General features: G+C 41.4%; 1 long non-coding RNA gene across 2 annotated transcripts in view; it reads left to right on the plus strand.

Annotated features, from left to right (window-relative positions):
* Positions 1-5553, plus strand: part of LOC139751715 (uncharacterized) — a 72197-nt gene extending 66644 nt beyond the window's left edge. For both annotated transcript variants that reach the window (XR_011713404.1, XR_011713403.1), the window contains exon 2: positions 4434-5553. This is a non-coding gene — a long non-coding RNA (uncharacterized lncRNA). The remainder of the gene's footprint in view (positions 1-4433) is intronic.
* Positions 5554-19435: the final 13882 nt, after the last annotated feature.

The following is a 19435-nucleotide window of genomic DNA, read 5'->3' on the forward strand; positions in this document are numbered from 1 at the left end:
ATGTGCTTAGAGGTGCAACTGGAGGGATGTCTGATCATTATCTTGTGGAGGCTAAGGTGTAGATTTGTATGGGTTTTCAGAAAAGAAGAGTGAATGTTGGGGTGAAGAGGGTAGTGAGAGTAAGTGAGCTTGAGAAGGAGACTTGTGTGAGGAAGTACCAGGAGAGACTGAGTACAGAATGGAAAAAGGTGAGAACAATGGAAGTAAGGGGAGTGGGGGAGGAATGGGATGTATTTAGGGAATCAGTGATGGATTGCGCAAAAGATGTTTGTGGCATGAGAAGAGTGGGAGGTGGGTTGATTAGAAAGGGTAGTGAGTGGTGGGATGAAGAAGTAAGATTATTTGGACGATTTTTGCAGGGAAAAAATGCAATTGAGTGGTAGACTTATAAAAGAAAGAGACAGGAGGTCAAGAGAAAGGTGCAAGAGGTGGGTTGATTAGAAAGGGTAGTGAGTGGTGGGATGAAGAAGTAAGATTATTTGGACGATTTTTGCAGGGAAAAAATGCAATTGAGTGGTAGACTTATAAAAGAAAGAGACAGGAGGTCAAGAGAAAGGTGCAAGAGGTGAAAAGAGGGCAAATGAGAGTTGGTGTGAGAGAGTATCATTAAATTTTAGGGAGAATAAAAAGATGTTCTGGAAGGAGGTAAATAAAGTGCGTCAGACAAGGGAGCAAATGGGAACTTCAGTGAAGTGCGCAAATGGGGAGGTGATAACAAGTAGTGGTGATGTGAGAAGGAGATGGAGTGAGTATTTTGAAGGTTTGTTGAATGTGTTTGATGATAGAGTGGCAGATATAGGGTGTTTTGGTCGAGGTGGTGTGCAAAGTGAGAGGGTTAGGGAAAATGATTTGGTAAACAGAGAAGAGGTAGTAAAAGCTTTGCGGAAGATGAAAGCCGGCAAGGCAGCAGGTTTGGATGGTATTGCAGTGGAATTTATTAAAAAAAGGGGTTGACTGTATTATTGACTGGTTGGTAAGGTTATTTAATGTATGTATGACTCATGGTGAGGTGCCTGAGGATTGGCGGAATGCGTGCATAGTGCCATTGTACAAAGGCAAAGGGGATAAGAGTGAGTGCTCAAATTACAGAAGTATAAGTTTGTTGAGTATTCCTGGTAAATTACATGGGAGGGTATTGATTGAGAGGGTGAAGGCATGTACAGAGCATCAGATTGGGGAAGAGCAGTGTGGTTTCAGAAGTGGTAGAGGATGTGTGATCAGGTGTTTGCTTTGAGGAATGTATGTGAGAAATACTTAGAAAAGCAAATGGATTTGTGTGTAGCATTTATGGACCAGGAGAAGGCATATGATAGTTTTGATAGAGATGCTCTGTGGAAGGTATTAATAATATATGGTGTGGGAGGCAAGTTGTTAGAAGCAGTGAAAAGTTTTTATCGAGGATGTAAGGCATGTGTACGTGTAGGAAGAGAGGAAAGTCATTGGTTCTCAGTAAATGTAGGTTTGCAGCAGGGGTGTGTGATGTCTCCATGGTTGTTTAATTTGTTTATGGATGGGGTTGTTAGGGAGGTAAATGCAAGAGTTTGGGAAAGAGGGGCAAGTATGAAGTCTGTTGGGGATGAGAGAGCTTGGGAAGTGAGTCAGTTGTTGTTCGCTGATGATACAGCGCTGGTGGCTGATTCATGTGAGAAACTGCAGAAGCTGGTGACTGAGTTTGGTAAAGTGTGTGAAAGAAGAAAGTTAGGAGTAAATGTGAATAAGAGCAAGGTAATTAGGTACAGTAGGGTTGAGGGTCAAGTCAATTGGGAGGTAAGTTTGAATGGAGAAAAACTGGAGGAAGTAAAGTGTTTTAGATATCTGGGAGTGGATCTGGCAGCGGATGGAACCATGGAAGCGGAAGTGGATCATAGGGTGGGGGAGGGGGCGAAAATCCTAGGAGCCTTGAAGAATGTGTGGAAGTCGAGAACATTATCTCGGAAAGCAAAAATGGGTATATTTGAAGGAGTAGTGGTTCCAACAATGTTGTATGGTTGCGAGGCGTGGGCTATGGATAGAGTTGTGCGCAGGAGGATGGATGTGCTGGAAATGAGATGTTTGACGACAATGTGTGGTGTGAGGTGGTTTGATCGAGTAAGTAACGTAAGGGTAAGAGAGATGTGTGGAAATAAAAAGAGCGTGGTTGAGATAGCAGAAGAGGGTGTTTTGAAATGGTTTGGGCACATGGAGAGAATGAGTGAGAAAAGATTGACCAAGAGGATATATGTGTCGTAGGTGGAGGGAACGAGGAGAAGTGGGAGGCCAAATTGGAGATGTTAAGATGGAGTGAAAAAGATTTTGTGTGATCGGGGCCTGAACATGCAGGAGGGTGAAAGGCGGGCAAGGAATAGAGTGAATTGGATCGATGTGGTATACCGGGGTTGACGTGCTGTCAGTGGATTGAATCAGGGCATGTGAAGCGTCTGGGGTAACCCATGGAAAGCTGTGTAGGTATGTATATTTGCGTGTGGTGACGTATGTATATACATGTGTATGAGGGTGGGTTGGGCCATTTCTTTCGTCTGTTTCCTTGCGCTACCTCGCAAACGCGGGAGACAGCGACAAAGCAAAAAAAAAAAAAGATATATAAGAATGTTTGGATGAAAAAAAAATCATTTTTTAATGTTTGTACCGGACTATAAGTATGTTTGTTTTATCTCTGGGATTGATTTTTAATAGTACCGCCTATACGAGAACACTGTCTAGAAAAATACAAAGGTATTATCAGGGATACATTGTCCAACTGTATTATAGAGTATATTACAAAACTACATACCATAAGAGCATGAGAAGTAAGGACACTGCAAGAGGCGTATTGGCCCGAGCTAGGCAGGTCCTGAGTCTGTCCACAAACCAACTGCCTGTACCCATAAACACATCCAACCTTCGTTTAAAGCTAACTAAAGAACTAACTTCAACTACTGTACTTGACAGCTTGTTCCATAAATCTACTACCCTATTCCCGAACCAATATCTACCCACATCCGACATGAATCTATCTAAATCCATTATTTTTGGTCCTACCCAGTGGCGTCATTCTAAGAACTTTATTCATGTTACCTCTATGTATGGTCTTCACCTATTCAAAAACTTCATTCACATCCCTCTAGACCTTCTCTTCTTAAATGACTGCAAGTTCAGCCTTTTTTACCTTTCTTCATAAGTGAGGTTTCTAATTCCAGGAATCTTTTATGTTATTCGCATTTGTGCTCTCTCTCTCTCTCTCTCTCTCTCTCTCTCTCTCTCTCTCTCTCTCTCTCTCTCTCTCTCTCTCTCTCTCTCTCTCTCTCTCTCTCTGATAATCATTATTAACTGCATAGTATGGAGCCCAAAACTAAACCGCATGATTCAAATGTGAGTCTCACCAATTCAAGATAATGTTGTAATAATACTCTAGGAGTTTCATTGCTAACAGTCCCATTAATGAACCCAAACATACTATTAGCCTTATTACACACTTTAATACATTGTTGCCGCGGCTTAAGATCCTCGCTCACTCCACCTGAAGTACGTGGAATTGTTGACCAAAGGAACATGTAATGGCAGACCTGAAAATACACACACACACACACACACACACACACACACACACACACACACACACACACACACGTACAAATTCTCTCTCCCTCTCTCTTTTCATTTCTCGTATCTTTCATTTTTTGCATTATACACAATAACTACTCCTATATTTGTTCTCTTTACTCGTATATTTCAATAAGGTAAATTAAAGCTTAAGTCTATGTAATTTGTTTAGTAAATCGTAATGAGATCTTTTTCTCCTCTGTGTCTGTTGGACCCGAGGAAAGTAAAACCATTCCTCATTATTGACAATAGTGTTTTAGGGTTAAGTAAGCAATGGTTTCATCAATATAGACTTTGGTAAAGAGAAATTGATATTAAATCTAAGAAGTTCATGATCAGGCAAATAAATGATCCTAGTCCTCTTAGCAAAATCTAATCTATTATTTACATTATATGGCGAGATTCTTTTTCCTTTAACGTAGCTGAGATGCTCCTACCCTTAAAAACTTTCATTGACTTAATAAAACTTTGTTGACAATAACGTTTTCCAAGATGCTGAGGCTGATTCTTATTGAAAGAAATTCGGTTTAGCCATGATAAATTCCCTCACTCCCATTCTCAGTAACTTATTCATGGAATACTATGAGACTGAGATCCAAACTTCCGTTAGTAACAGTCCAAAAATATGGTTAACATACGTTGACGATGTGTGGTCCTTATGGCCATCTTAGCAAGGTCGTGATGTTTTCTTTAATGAATTACGATTCATCCCACCATCAAGTTTAAGACTAAATGGAAACACAAAGGCAAATCAGCCTTCCTTAATGAGGTGATAATTAGGTATTTTGATTAGTTATCCTTTAAGATCTACAGGAAGCCTACCAGTGCTGAGAGTTATATTCATTATTTTTCAGGATGTGGGAAAACAGGATCCCAGCTCCAGGTGTGGTGTGCAGGAACAGTGCTACGTCTGGTGTGTGAGGGACACAATACCTATGTGTGAGATGTGATGTGTGAAGGAACGCCATGCCCAAGCAGAGATACGGAACTCTTATCACAGTATCCTCATCCCGGTACAAGCTTACGGTGTGTGGGACATAGTACTACCTGCCAGGTCTGGTATGTGAGGAACAGAGTACCTCAGTGCCAGTGCAATACTGGTGAGTGTGAGATGAAATGGCTTAGTGTCAGATGTGGTGTGTAGTGAGACAGTACCCCAGTGTCAGTGTAGGTGTGGTGTTACACCGTCCTAGTGCCTTGTGGGTGTCTGGTAACACAGTACCCCAGTGTCGTTGTAGGTGTGGTGGTACAGCGCTCAAGTGCCAACACTACCTTCCTTCACCACCTACGTACACTACTCACCCTCACTGCCGACCTACAAGACCTTCCTTCGCTACGGTGAGGTGTCTGGTGACATCAGTACCCCAGTGTCAGTGTAGGTATGGTATGGTGGTACAGGACCCTCGTGACAGGTGTGGTGTGTGGTGAGACACTACCACAGATTTAGTGTATATGTGGTGCCACAGGACCCTTGTGCCAGGTGCAGTGCCTAGTGACACAGTACCACAGTGCTAAGCCTGTTGTGTAGTGACACAATCGCCAAGCTTCTCTGCAGGTCTGGTTTACAGAGACACGTTGCCAGTCTTGATGTTTGAGGACATTATGCTTGGCTTATGGGAAATTCATTATCTTGTACCATCCATGATGAATGTAGAATACAGCAGCCCAGTGCCTGGTCTAGTGTGTGGGAGGCATACTGCCTCACTCCCAGGTTTGGTTTATAGTAACACAGGTGTCACGCTCTTGCTCACATATGATCATCTCTGGTGGGTGTCTGCGACTTATGTAACTTTATGTCCACAACCTTTTGATCAAATATATACATTACGGCCTCAGTAGACTGTGCCATAGATTACTTAATTTGTAAAAACTCTCACTACAGAAATATCAATTGTTTTGGAACAAAGTATTGATCTACCGTGTTTACTCTATTCGTGATATGTTATCAAAATAAATTGCCTTTTGATTAATGAATTCACTTTTTATTTGCCTGATCAGCAGTATATGTCATGTCACTTGCATCTACTTATAAAAGCAACAGCAGGACACATGTTATTTACAATGAAAATTAACTATGCATAATGGTATGTCCAGACGTGTAGTACAGTATATATAGAGCGTCAACATTAAGCCAGGAGAACTCAGGTTACTGTCTACAAGCACATAAGGCGAAATTCCTGAAGCTTACTGTAGGTAAGTTGTCTGTTTATTGCCATTAGACTATGTAGAAAACCTTAATACTTATGTGTGGTGGTAACGAGTGGCAACAGTTTGCAGTGTTACACTTGTCGCTGCACCTAATACTAATATTGAACTGTGCATTGTTTTACTGTCATTGGTTCATGACATAAAGTATTTTAGATATTGTTAATGTTCGGATCCACGTAGATTTGCTTGATATTTCCATAGTCCAATTAGTTGAGAAACCTGCTCGTGACGTTGATAATGTTGAAGATTGAGTAAGTTTGTTACAATTAAATAAATGTTATTTCTTTTATGAAAAGAAAGATTATTGTCTGGATATCCATAGAAAAAACATCTCAGTGATTGTATGAGTGAAGTGTACATACATATCTAGGTGTAGGTGGAGGCCAGTATAGAGCGCACAGTGGGTAAAATACATCAACATAGAAGAGTGACGGGGGAAGGCGAGCAGGCTCAGGCACCCTAAGGGTACACTCCCTTCAGAGGTGGGTCTAGGATACATTAATTACAGTATACTAAGCAATACTGATAGTAACATAGATAACAACGTTTGTGTAACACAAAGCAGGTATAACACGACATACAGTATACTGATAGTAACATAGATAACAACGTTTGTGTAACACAAAGCAGGTATAACACGACATACAGTATACTGATAGTAACATAGGTAACAACGTTTGTGTAATACGAAGGAGGTATGACAGAAGTCATACATAATATCATCTTATCATTAACATACGTACATGGGTAAGTGATGAAACATTTTAGACTTACATTATATACATAAATATACATTTATACAGAGTGTAAATGTGTATTTGAAATAGTGCACAATATGATGTACAGTCGTTAGAAATGATAGCAATATAATAGGTCAAAAGTAATGCGTATGTCAACTGAACTGGTAAGACTGTATGGGGGAGGAGTAATGGGACGTGGAACACAGTAGAGTGACGTGAACTGTTAACTGTTTTCAGGTGCAAATGGTGATTACCACTAATATCATAAGGGAAACCAACAATGATTTTTATTCGATCAGAAGTAATCACAGAAGTGTGAAGGCTGCGATATCACTGGCCAGGGAAGGTTGGGTGAAAACGGGGTAAAGTGGGTTATGGTGTCTGGGAGTGGCAGCAGAGGGAGAGGGTGAGTGTGTCTAGAGGTCACAAGACATGACAATTTTCCCGTAAATGTTGCTTGTTCATGTTTGTCACAGTTGCTGTGTTTGTATTTAATATATGTTACACAGAATCTTGCATGGACCTCCACAACGGACACTTGCTAATAAAGTGTCATGTAACATAATTATTAAGTGAGGAATGACAACTGCTGTATGCCTTTGACAGCTGGTCTTACCAACACCACGAAATATTACGTTACTTAACATTCGTTATCACTTATACAAAACATACTACCGGACCGCCTACACATCAAGATGTCGACCTGAACACTCTCTCTCTCTCTCTCTCTCTCTCTCTCTCTCTCTCTCTCTCTCTCTCTCTCTCTCTCTCTCTCTCTCTCTCTCAGCCTGATGCTTGTATTGCCCCTCAATGGACCTCTCATCGTCACACAAGAGTGTCCATCTTCAGTGAACATGACTGTGAGAGAGATATACACATCAGATACTTTTACCAGTGAACCGGTGAACCAGTAACTTAGTGACGGTCTATCGAGAGGCCTATGTAGGAGCTGCGGTCGCCTCAGTGTAAACATGACAACAAAGAATTCTGTCGAGTTGTTGACAAGTTCAGCTGCATTGTTCTTAGTGTCGGCAGCGATGCAATTGCTTCAAGAAAGTTTGTCTTTTGTAATAGATTTCTCCCATCGAGGGCGATGACATTACCAGGAAAAAAGAAAATGGCTTTATCTAAGATACTCCTGAGTATCACTTAGATGTGTAATTCAGACAGTTAAGTAATCTCTGGTTTAGTCTTCTTGAGTCATATCAATTTAGGATAACTTGTTGTGGTTCCAGTGACACACAGATTGTCCTCTGGAAGTGGTATCTGGCATCTCCTCTTATCTGAGTACTTCACTTTTCTTATCTCATATCTTTCTATTTACGTTGTACGTTGTATTTTCACTTACACTTCCATTCCCATAGCAGAAGCAGAAGCTGGCATTGGATGTAAGCCACCCAATGAAAATAATGCAAAAGCATATGAACTTCCATATGATACTGTTTTATAAAGACTAATGTGTGCCATTTGCAAGTGGTGTCTGGCATGTTATCTTCCCTGTGTTACCAACCTTTACTAATATTATATTTTTTCTTTGTATATTATCATCATAAAAATCACACACACTAAAACGTTAATTTCTCAAGCAGGAACATCAGTTAACTTGGGATATGAAATATGTTCTGGGATACTTTTAACAAAACACATGAATTTTCATATACAGTTATTGTGTAAAGCACATTGTGTTGTAAAGTACATTTTATCACCCATCCCCAGCTTAATCAGGTGGACCAGATACATAAAGCTTCCATAACATCACACAAACTACATAACCCGTGTCCAGCGGTCAGGATGACACACGGACTTCCACACTTCGGAAAGTGATTCTTACGTTTTCACTACAGTAAGTTGATTCGTCTTGTGAGATCAACGTCGCTAGTCGCACCAGATCCATAGTTACCATGTGTCCACTGTATCCAACCCCAGTCACTCTAAGGCCCAGTTCTCTGTTCTTAACGCTACCTCGCAAATGTGGGAAATGGCGAATAGTATGAAAAAAAAAAATATATATATATATATATATATATATATATATATATATATATATATATATATATATATATATATATATATATATATATATGTGAATAAGAGCAAGGTTATTAGGTACAGTAGGGTTGAGGGTCAAGTCAATTGGGAGGTGAGTTTGAATGGAGAAAAACTGGAGGAAGTGAAGTGTTTTAGATATCTGGGAGTGGATCTGTCAGCGGATGGAACCATGGAAGCGGAAGTGGATCATAGGGTGGGGGAGGGGGCGAAAATTTTGGGAGCCTTGAAAAATGTGTGGAAGTCGAGAACATTATCCCGGAAAGCAAAAATGGGTATGTTTGAAGGAATAGTAGTTCCAACAATGTTGTATGGTTGCGAGGCGTGGGCTATGGATAGAGTTGTGCGCAGGAGGATGGATGTGCTGGAAATGAGATGTTTGAGGACAATGTGTGGTGTGAGGTGGTTTGATCGAGTAAGTAACGTAAGGGTAAGAGAGATGTGTGGAAATAAAAAGAGCGTGGTTGAGAGAGCAGAAGAGGGTGTTTTGAAATGGTTTGGGCACATGGAGAGAATGAGTGAGGAAAGATTGACCAAGAGGATATATGTGTCGGAGGTGGAGGGAACGAGGAGAAGAGGGAGACCAAATTGGAGGTGGAAAGATGGAGTGAAAAGGATTTTGTGTGATCGGGGCCTGAACATGCAGGAGGGTGAAAGGAGGGCAAGGAATAGAGTGAATTGGAGCGATGTGGTATACAGGGGTTGACGTGCTGTCAGTGGATTGAATCAAGGCATGTGAAGCGTCCGGGGTAAACCAAGGAAAGCTGTGTAGGTATGTATATTTGCGTGTGTGGACGTGTGTATGTACATGTGTATGGGGGGGTTGGGCCATTTCTTTCGTCTGTTTCCTTGCGCTACCTCGCAAACGCGGGAGACAGCGACAAAGTATAAAAAAAAAAAAAAAAAAAAAAAAAAAAAAAAATATATATATATATATATATATATATATATATATATATATATATATATATATATATATACATATATATATATATTCCTTACATCCTCGATAAAAACATTTCACTGCTTCTAACAACTTGCAACCCACACCATATATTCTTAATACCTTCCACAGAGCATCACTGTCAACTCTATCATATGCCTTCTCCAGATCCATAAATGCTACATACAAATCCATTTGCTTTTCTAAGTATTTCTCACATACATTCTTCAAAGCAAACACCTGATCCACACATCCTCTACCACTTCTGAAACCACACTGCTCTTCCCCAATCTGATGCTGTGTACATGCCTTCACCCTCTCAATCAATACCCTCCCATATAATTTACCAGGAATACTCAACAAACTTATACCTCTGTAATCTGAGCACTCACTCTTATCCCCTTTGCCTTTATACAATGGCACTATGCACGCATTCCGCCAATCCTCAGGCACCTCACCATGAGTCATACATACATTAAATAACCTTACCAACCAGTCAATAATACAGTCACCCCCTTTTTAAATAAATTCCACTGCAATACCATCCAAACCTGCTGGCTTGCCGGCTTTCATCTTCCGCAAAGCTTTTACTACCTCTTTTCTGTTTACCAAATCATTTTCCCTAACCCTCTCACTTTGCACACCACCTCGACCAAAACACCCTATATCTGCCACTCTATCATCAAACACATTCAACAAACCTTCAAAATACTCACGCCATCTCCTTCTCACATCACCACTACTTGTTATCACCTGTTATCATGTGTACGCGTAGGAAGAGAGGAAAGTGATTGGTTCTCAGTGAATGTAGGTTTGCGGCAAGGGTGTGTGATGTCTCCATGGTTGTTTAATTTGTTTATGGATGGGGTTGTTAGGGAGGTGAATGCAAGAGTTTTGGAAAGAGGGGCAAGTATGAAGTCTGTTGGGGATGAGAGAGCTTGGGAAGTGAGACAGTTGTTGTTCGCTGATGATACAGCGCTGGTGGCTGATTCATGTGAGAAACTGCAGAAGCTGGTGACTGAGTTTGGTAAAGTGTGTGAAAGAAGAAAGTCAAGAGTAAATGTGAATAAGAGCAAGGTTATTAGGTACAGTAGGGTTGAGGGTCAAGTCAATTGGGAGGTAAGTTTGAATGGAGAAAAACTGGAGGAAGTAAAGTGTTTTAGATATCTGGGAGTGGATCTGACAGCGGATGGAACCATGGAAGCGGAAGTGGATCATAGGGTGGGGGAGGGGGAGAAAATTCTGGGAGCCTTGAAGAATGTGTGGAAGTCGAGAACATTATCTCGGAAAGCAAAAATGGGTATGTTTGAAGGAATAGTGGTTCCAACAATGTTGTATGGTTGCGAGGCGTGGGCTATGGATAGAGTTGTGCGCAGGAGGATGGATGTGCTGGAAATGAGATGTTTGAGGACAATGTGTGGTGTGAGGTGGTTTGATCGAGTAAGTAACGTAAGGGTAAGAGAGATGTGTGGAAATAAAAAGAGCGTGGTTGAGAGAGCAGAAGAGGGTGTTTTGAAATGGTTTGGGCACATGGAGAGAATGAGTGAGGAAAGATTGACCAAGAGGATATATGTGTCGGAGGTGAAGGGAACGAGAAGTGGGAGACCAAATTGGAGGTGGAAAGATGGAGTGAAAAAGATTTTGTGTGATCGGGGCCTGAACATGCAGGAGGGTGAAAGGAGGGCAAAGAATAGAGTGAATTGGATCGATGTGGTATACCGGGGTTGAGGTGCTGTCAGTGGATTGAATCAGGGCATGTGAAGCGTCTGGGGTAAACCATGGAAAGCTGTGTAGGTATGTATATTTGCGTGTGTGGACGTATGTATATACATGTGTATGAGGGTGGGTTGGGCCATTTCTTTCGTCTGTTTCCTTGCGCTACCTCGCAAGCGCGGGAGACGGCGACAAAGAAAGAAAAAAGATATATATATATATATATATATATATATATATATATATATATATATATATATATATATATATATATTTATATATATATATGTATATATATATATATATATATTTATATATATATATATATATATATATATATTTATATATATATATATATATATATATATATATATATATATATTTATATATATATATATGTATATATATATATATATATATATATATATATATATATATATATATTTTTTTTTTTTTTATACTATTCGCCATTTCCCGCCTCAGCTAGGTAGCGTTAAGAACAGAGGACTGGGCCTCTGAGGAAACATCCTCACCCGGCCCCCTTATCTGTTCCTTCCTTTGGAAAATTGAAAAAAAAAATGAGAGGGGAAGATTTCCAGCCCCCCGCTCCCTTCCCTTTTAGTCGCCTTCTACGACACGCAGGGAATACGTGGGAAGTATTCTTTCTCCCCTATCCCCAGGGATAATATATATATATATATATATATATATATATATATATATATATATATATATATATTTTTTTTATATACTATTCGCCATTTCCCGCGTTTGCGAGGTAGCGTTAAGAAAAGAGAACTGGGCCTTAGAGGGAAAATCCTCACCTGGCCCCCTTCTCTGTTCCTTCTTTGGAAAATTAAAAAAAAACGAGAGGGGAGGATTTCCAGCCACCCGCTCCCTCCCCTTTTAGTCGCCTTCTACGACACGCAGGGAATACGTGGGAAGTATTCTTTCTCCCCTATCCCCAGGGATAATATATATATATATATATATATATATATATATATATATATATATATATATATATATATATATATATATATATATATCTTTTCTTTCTTTCATACTATTCGCCATTTCCCGCGTTAGCAAGGTAGCGTTAAGAACAGAGGACTGGGCCTCTGAGGGAATATCCTCACCTGGCCTCGTTCTCTGTTCCTTCTTTTGGAAAATCAAAAAAAAAAAACGAGAGGGGAGGATTTCCAGCCCCCCGCTCCCTCCCCTTTTAGTCGCCTTCTACGACACGCAGGGAATACGTGGGAAGTATTCTTTCTCCCCTATCCCCAGGGATAAATATATATATATATATATATATATATATATATATATATATATATATATATATATATATATGTATATATATATATATATATATATATATATATATATCAATTTATCTATTCATTTTATATATTATACTTTGTCGCTGTCTTCCGCGTTAGCGAAGTAGCGCAAGGAAACAGACGAAAGAATGGCCTAACCCACCCACATACACATGTATATACATGCACGTCCACACATGCACATATACATACCTATATGTGCCACATATATCAAGTGTGAGGCTTGAATCAGGGAGGAAGCATATATAGCCAGAGGGTTCAGTAGCCAGGATCAGTGAGGATGGAGGGAACTTTGTCATTCTGGATCAGTTACAAGAGATGAAGAGTAATACGAGTCTTAGGTCAGGTCATGCAGGGGATATTGTGTAAATATGAATGAACTACACGTCAGACAGAAGCCACTTGTAGGAAATATCTTGACATGACACCACTAACACCTGTGGGGATTGAGACATGACACCACTAACACCTGTGGGGAGTGAGACATGACACCACTAACACCTGTGGGGATTGAGACATGACACCACTAACACCTGTGGGGATTGAGACATGACACCACTAACACCTGTGGGGATTGAGACATGACACCACTAACACCTGTGGGGATTGAGACATGACACCACTAACACCTGTGGGGATTGAGACATGACACCACTAACATCTGTGGGGAGTGAGACATGACACCACTAACACCTGTGGGGAGTGAGACATGACACCACTAACACCTGTGGGGATTGAGATATGACACCACTAACACCTGTGGGGAGTGAGACATGACACCACTAACACCTGTGGGGATTGAGACATGACACCACTAACACCTGTGGGGAGTGAGACATGACACCACTAACACATGTGGGGAGTGAGACATGACACCACTAACACCTGTGGGGATTGAGATATGACACCACTAACACCTGTGGGGATTGAGACATGACACCACTAACACCTGTGGGGATTGAGATATGACACCACTAACACCTGTGGGGAGTGAGACATGACACCACTAACACCTGTGGGGATTGAGACATGACACCACTAACACCTGTGGGGAGTGAGACATGACACCACTAACACATGTGGGGAGTGAGACATGACACCACTAACACCTGTGGGGATTGAGACATGACACCACTAACACCTGTGGGGATTGAGACATGACACCACTAACACCTGTGGGGATTGAGACATGACACCACTAACACCTGTGGGGAGTGAGACATGACACCACTAACACATGTGGGGAGTGAGAGATGACACCACTAACACCTGTGGGGAGTGAGACATGTGTGTAATGCACTGCAGATATGACCATTAATAACATTGTGTGTCTGGCTGCGGTGACCCAACCTTGACCTGACCACCACTTTGACCTTCCACCAGATCCTCACCTCGTTCATATTCTTAATACATTTAACATTTTGTATTGTATATCTCAGTATTGTTGAAGATCAGCTAAGTGGTCATTAATTCCTCCTTGTATCTTGTAAACCATGAAAATCATGTCAGTATATAAGACGCAGTATGTACACTACATCACAAAAGTATCGGTGTACAATATGAGTGAAACATTTGGCAACACACTACGAAACTCACTGAAATATTAGTGTCGGTCGTAGCACATGTTGGTAGCCCTGATGTCGGGAGTTGCCATATATCGCCAACTACCGATATCCCCTTGTTAACATATGTTTATATAAACACACATTGGTCATACACATTGGTCATTTATCATGGGAGACCAGTGGGTCACGTGATTCACAATGGTGACGTATACAGGCCTATCTTTGTGTGCCGATAATGTGATCAACGAATGACGTCATGTGCTTATTACCCACACACACACACACACACACACACACATCATGGATCTAATCACGTGACCAAACACGTCACGTGACACGTTAATACACATCACCTGTGTAATGCAATGTATGACAATTATGTATGGTTGGTCGCTGACTGGCCATCATTACAATATGATTGTTAGGCAAAATCATATACTCTATTACGCTCAGGTAATATAATACTATATTTACAATATATTGTGTCATATGTTCAGGAAAACCAAAGTAAGACCTGCTTCACATCTTTATTAATATATAAACAACGAGTATATCCTGGCGCTGTGCTAACACAGTCCAGCCTCAGACATGGCTGACGTCACCATGTGACGTGTACTCCAGGACGGCGTCGGTCGGTCGCTGTGGTGCCACGTCTCCACACCACCGGCGATGACAGCAGCAGCAGCAGCAGCACGGGTCCGTCCGGGGTCGTTGCAGGTGTGGCACATGTGGCAACATACAGTAGCCACACATCATTAACCCATCTATAGTCATGGTGGACGAGTGTGAAGGTTTAATCATCGTGACCTGGCACCGTCCCAGTGCGTCCGGTAGGTTGCCAGGGCACGATAATTAATCCTTCAGACTCGTCCACTGTGACGGTATAAGTGATAGTGAAGTGTGTATGTCAAACATACCACATCATGATGGAGGTTTTATTGATCATTAATGTTTGTGTAGGTGTTGCTGAATCATGTCAATATGTTAAACTAGTTACGGTTGTGTGACATATATACAGTAGAAACCTAACAAGGCTGCAGGTAGTTACTATGTTGTGGGATAACAAGGCTGCAGGTAGTTACTATGTTGTGGGATAACAAGGCTGCAGGTAGTTACTATGTTGTGGGATAACAAGGCTGCAGATAGTTACTATGTTGTGGGATAACAAGGCTGCAGATAGTTACTATGTTGTGGGATAACAAGGCTGCAGATAGTTACTATGTTGTGGGATAACAAGGCTGCAGATAGTTACTATGTTGTGGGATAACAAGGCTGCAGATAGTTACTATGTTGTGGGATAACAAGGCTGCAGATAGTTACTATGTTGTGGGATAACAAGGCTGCAGGTAGTTACTTTTTTCATACTATTCGCCATTTCCCGCATTAGCGAGGTAGCGCTAAGAACAGAGGACTGGGCCTTTGAGGGAATATCCTCACCTGGCCCCCTTCTCTGTTCCTTCTTTTGGAAAAAAAAAAAAAACGAGAGGGGAGGATTTCCAGCCACCCGCTCCCTTCCCTTTTAGTCGCCTTCTACGACACGCAGGGAATACGTGGGAAGTATTCTTTCTCCCCTATCCCCAGGGATAAGGTAGTTACTATGTTGTGGGATAACAAGGCAGCAGATAGTTACTATGTTGTGGGATAACAAGGCTGCAGATAGTTACTATGTTGTGGGATAACAAGGCTGCAGATAGTTACTATGTTGTGGGATAACAAGGCTGCAGATAGTTACTATGTTGTGGGATAACAAGGCTGCAGATAGTTACTATGTTGTGGGATAACAAGGCAGCAGATAGTTACTATGTTGTGGGATAACAAGGCTGCAGGTAGTTACTATGTTGTGGGATAACAAGGCTGCAGATAGTTACTATGTTGTGGGATAACAAGGCTGCAGGTAGTTACTATGTTGTGGGATAACAAGGCTGCAGATAGTTACTATGTTGTGGGATAACAAGGCTGCAGGTAGTTACTATGTTGTGGGATAACAAGGCTGCAGGTAGTTACTATGTTGTGGGATAACAAGGCTGCAGATAGTTACTATGTTGTGGGATAACAAGGCTGCAGGTAGTTACTATGTTGTGGGATAACAAGGCTGCAGATAGTTACTATGTTGTGGGATAACAAGGCTGCAGGTAGTTACTATATTGTGGGATAACAAGGCTGCAGGTAGTTACTATATTGTGGGATAACAAGGCTGCAGATAGTTACTATGTTGTGGGATAACAAGGCTGCAGGTAGTTACTATGTTGTGGGATAACAAGGCTGCAGGTAGTTACTATGTTGTGGGATAACAAGGCTGCAGATAGTTACTATGTTGTGGGATAACAAGGCTGCAGGTAGTTACTATGTTGTGGGATAACAAGGCTGCAGATAGTTACTATGTTGTAGGATAACAAGGCTGCAGATAGTTACTATGTTGTAGGATAACAAGGCTGCAGATAGTTACTATATTGTGGGATAACAAGGCTGCAGATAGTTACTATATTGTGGGATAACAAGGCTGCAGATAGTTACTATATTGTGGGATAACAAGGCTGCAGATAGTTACTATGTTGTGGGATAACAAGGCTGCAGATAGTTACTATGTTGTGGGATAACAAGGCTGCAGATAGTTACTATATTGTGGGATAACAAGGCTGCAGATAGTTACTATATTGTGGGATAACAAGGCTGCAGATAGTTACTATATTGTGGGATAACAAGGCTGCAGATAGTTACTATGTTGTAGGATAACAAGGCTGCAGATAGTTACTATGTTGTGGGATAACAAGGCTGCAGGTAGTTACTATGTTGTAGGATAACAAGGCTGCAGATAGTTACTATGTTGTGGGATAACAAGGCTGCAGGTAGTTACGTATTTCCTTCAATTTGTTTGACGTTCAGTTACGTTGCAGTAGTGAGGCATTCTCCAACCTACAGACAACACTAATCTATGGATATGGATGAAGCTGAGGCACATATTGTTAGGAATAGACAGCCACGAGAGAGAGAGAGAGAGAGAGAGAGAGAGAGAGAGAGAGAGAGAGAGAGAGAGAGAGAGAGAGAGAGAGAGAGAGAGAGAGAGAGAGAGAGAGAGTAGCCTGGTGTTAGGGCCAACATAATGTTATGTTTGTGGATGACCATCTGAGGTGAAGGTGTTTTCGTCACCATAGACGACACGTTGCCAGAACTCAGCATCCTCGTTAAATGCTCTGCACTTCCTTCCATTGATTATATTGATGTGATCAGGATAAACAGAATAACACATTATAAATATCGAGTGTTGGGATGGAATCAGATACCAAACATAAGTAACTAGAAGGCATAAGGATCCTAGATTGTGAAATACCTTGACTTAGGATCAGCATCGCCTCCTGTGGAAATACAAAGGAATTCAAACATCAACAGAAGACTGGGTCCTTCCCAGGCTGTTTATGAAGACATCAGTAACTCACACATTAGTGTGGTGGTCAACGTTACAAGACATACAGATAATTACAAGGAAATAACCTACAAGTTGTCATTATGGAGGCGCCAAGTCCTGGACTTGATCAAACCAACTGTGACACTACGTCTCTACAATACTGCTCTCAACCACTCTACTTGGCAGATAATGTGGACAATACTGCTCTCAACCACTCTACTTGGCAGATAATGTGGACAATACTGCTCTCAACCACTCTACTTGGCAGATAATGTGGACAATACTGCTCTCAACCACTCTACTTGGCAGATAATGTGGACAATACTGCTCTCAACCACTCTACTTGGCAGATAATGTGGACAATACTGCTCTCAACCACTCTACTTGGCAGATAATGTGGACAATACTGCTCTCAACCACTCTACTTGGCAGATAATGTGGACAATACTGCTCTCAACCACTCTACTTGGCAGATAATGTGGACAATACTGCTCTCAACCACTCTACTTGGCAGATAATGTGGACAATACTGTTGAAGAAAAGAATGAAAACAACTTTGTAATACTTGATCAGTTACAAGTGATAAACTTTAATACAAAACTCTAAAACATCGCCCCACATGAGAACTTTTAAAGATATTTATATAAGACATAATATCTATGTTAGATAGAACGTATTTCTTAAGAATATATCTTTATCTAGATAGACACAGTTATGTAGAACATGATCTATTGTATGAAAGGATCTTTAATAACAAAGATGCAACGCCTTGCTGATGAACATTCAACAAATACTTACACCAAATTTCTATATTAGATACAAAACATTTTTGCTGAAAATAAACGTAAGAAATGATATTGGGATAAAGGGACGCAAAAATATATATTGCTTATATTAGGTGTGACTGGGTAGTTGGTGAAGCCACAACACAGAGCCAGAGCAGTTATTATGTACACTGAATATCATCTGCCATGTTTACACTTATGTTAATAATAGTCGAATCATATATATAACCCGGGATTATCATTAACCATTAAAACGAGTTTGGGATAAAACAATCTCATTTATACGTATTTCCTGGGCCAGTCTGGTGGACGGTAGCAGATTGAGGTGAGTTTGGGCAATTCTGTCTACATATGTCGTGTTCTTAATTTTATAAAGAATTCAACAGAAGCTGAAGCCATAACACAGGCCTGACTCTCGTCCCAAGCCTCTCTCTCCTGTCCTGCCTGACTCTCGTCCCAAGCCTCTCTCTCCTGTCCTGCCTGACTCTCGTCCCAAGCCTCTCTCTCCTGTCCTGCCTGACTCCCGTCCCAAGCCTCTCTCTCCTGTCCTGCCTGACTCCCGTCCCAAGCCTCTCTCTCCTGTCCTGCCTGACTCTCGTCCCAAGCCTCTCTCTCCTGTCCAGCCTGACTCTCGTCCCAAGCCTCTCTCTCCTGTCCTGCCTGACTCTCGTCCCAAGCCTCTCTCTCCTGTCCAGCCTGACTCTCGTCCCAAGCCTCTCTCTCCTGTCCAGCCTGACTCTCGTCCCAAGCCTCTCTCTCCTGTCCTGCCTTTGTTGTCTTTTCCTAGCATTACCTCGCCCATGTGCGGGAGTGGGGCCCTGGATGGGGTTGTTAGGGAGGTGAATGCAATAGTTTTGGAAAGAGGGGCAAATATGAAGTCTGTTGGGGATGAGAGAGCTTGGGAAGTGAGTCAGTTGTTGTTCGCTGATGATACAGCGCTGGAGGCTGATTCATGTGAGAAACTGCAGAAGCTGGTGACTGAGTTTGGTAAAGTGTGTGAAAGAAGAAAGTTAAGAGTAAATGTGAATAAGAGCAAGGTTAGTAGGTAAAGTAGGGTTGAGGGTCAAGTCAATTGGGAGGTAAGTTTGAATGGAGAAAAACTGGAGGAAG

The sequence above is a fragment of the Panulirus ornatus genome, chromosome 12 (assembly GCF_036320965.1).
Source record: "Panulirus ornatus isolate Po-2019 chromosome 12, ASM3632096v1, whole genome shotgun sequence".
Taxonomy (NCBI): domain Eukaryota; kingdom Metazoa; phylum Arthropoda; class Malacostraca; order Decapoda; family Palinuridae; genus Panulirus; species Panulirus ornatus.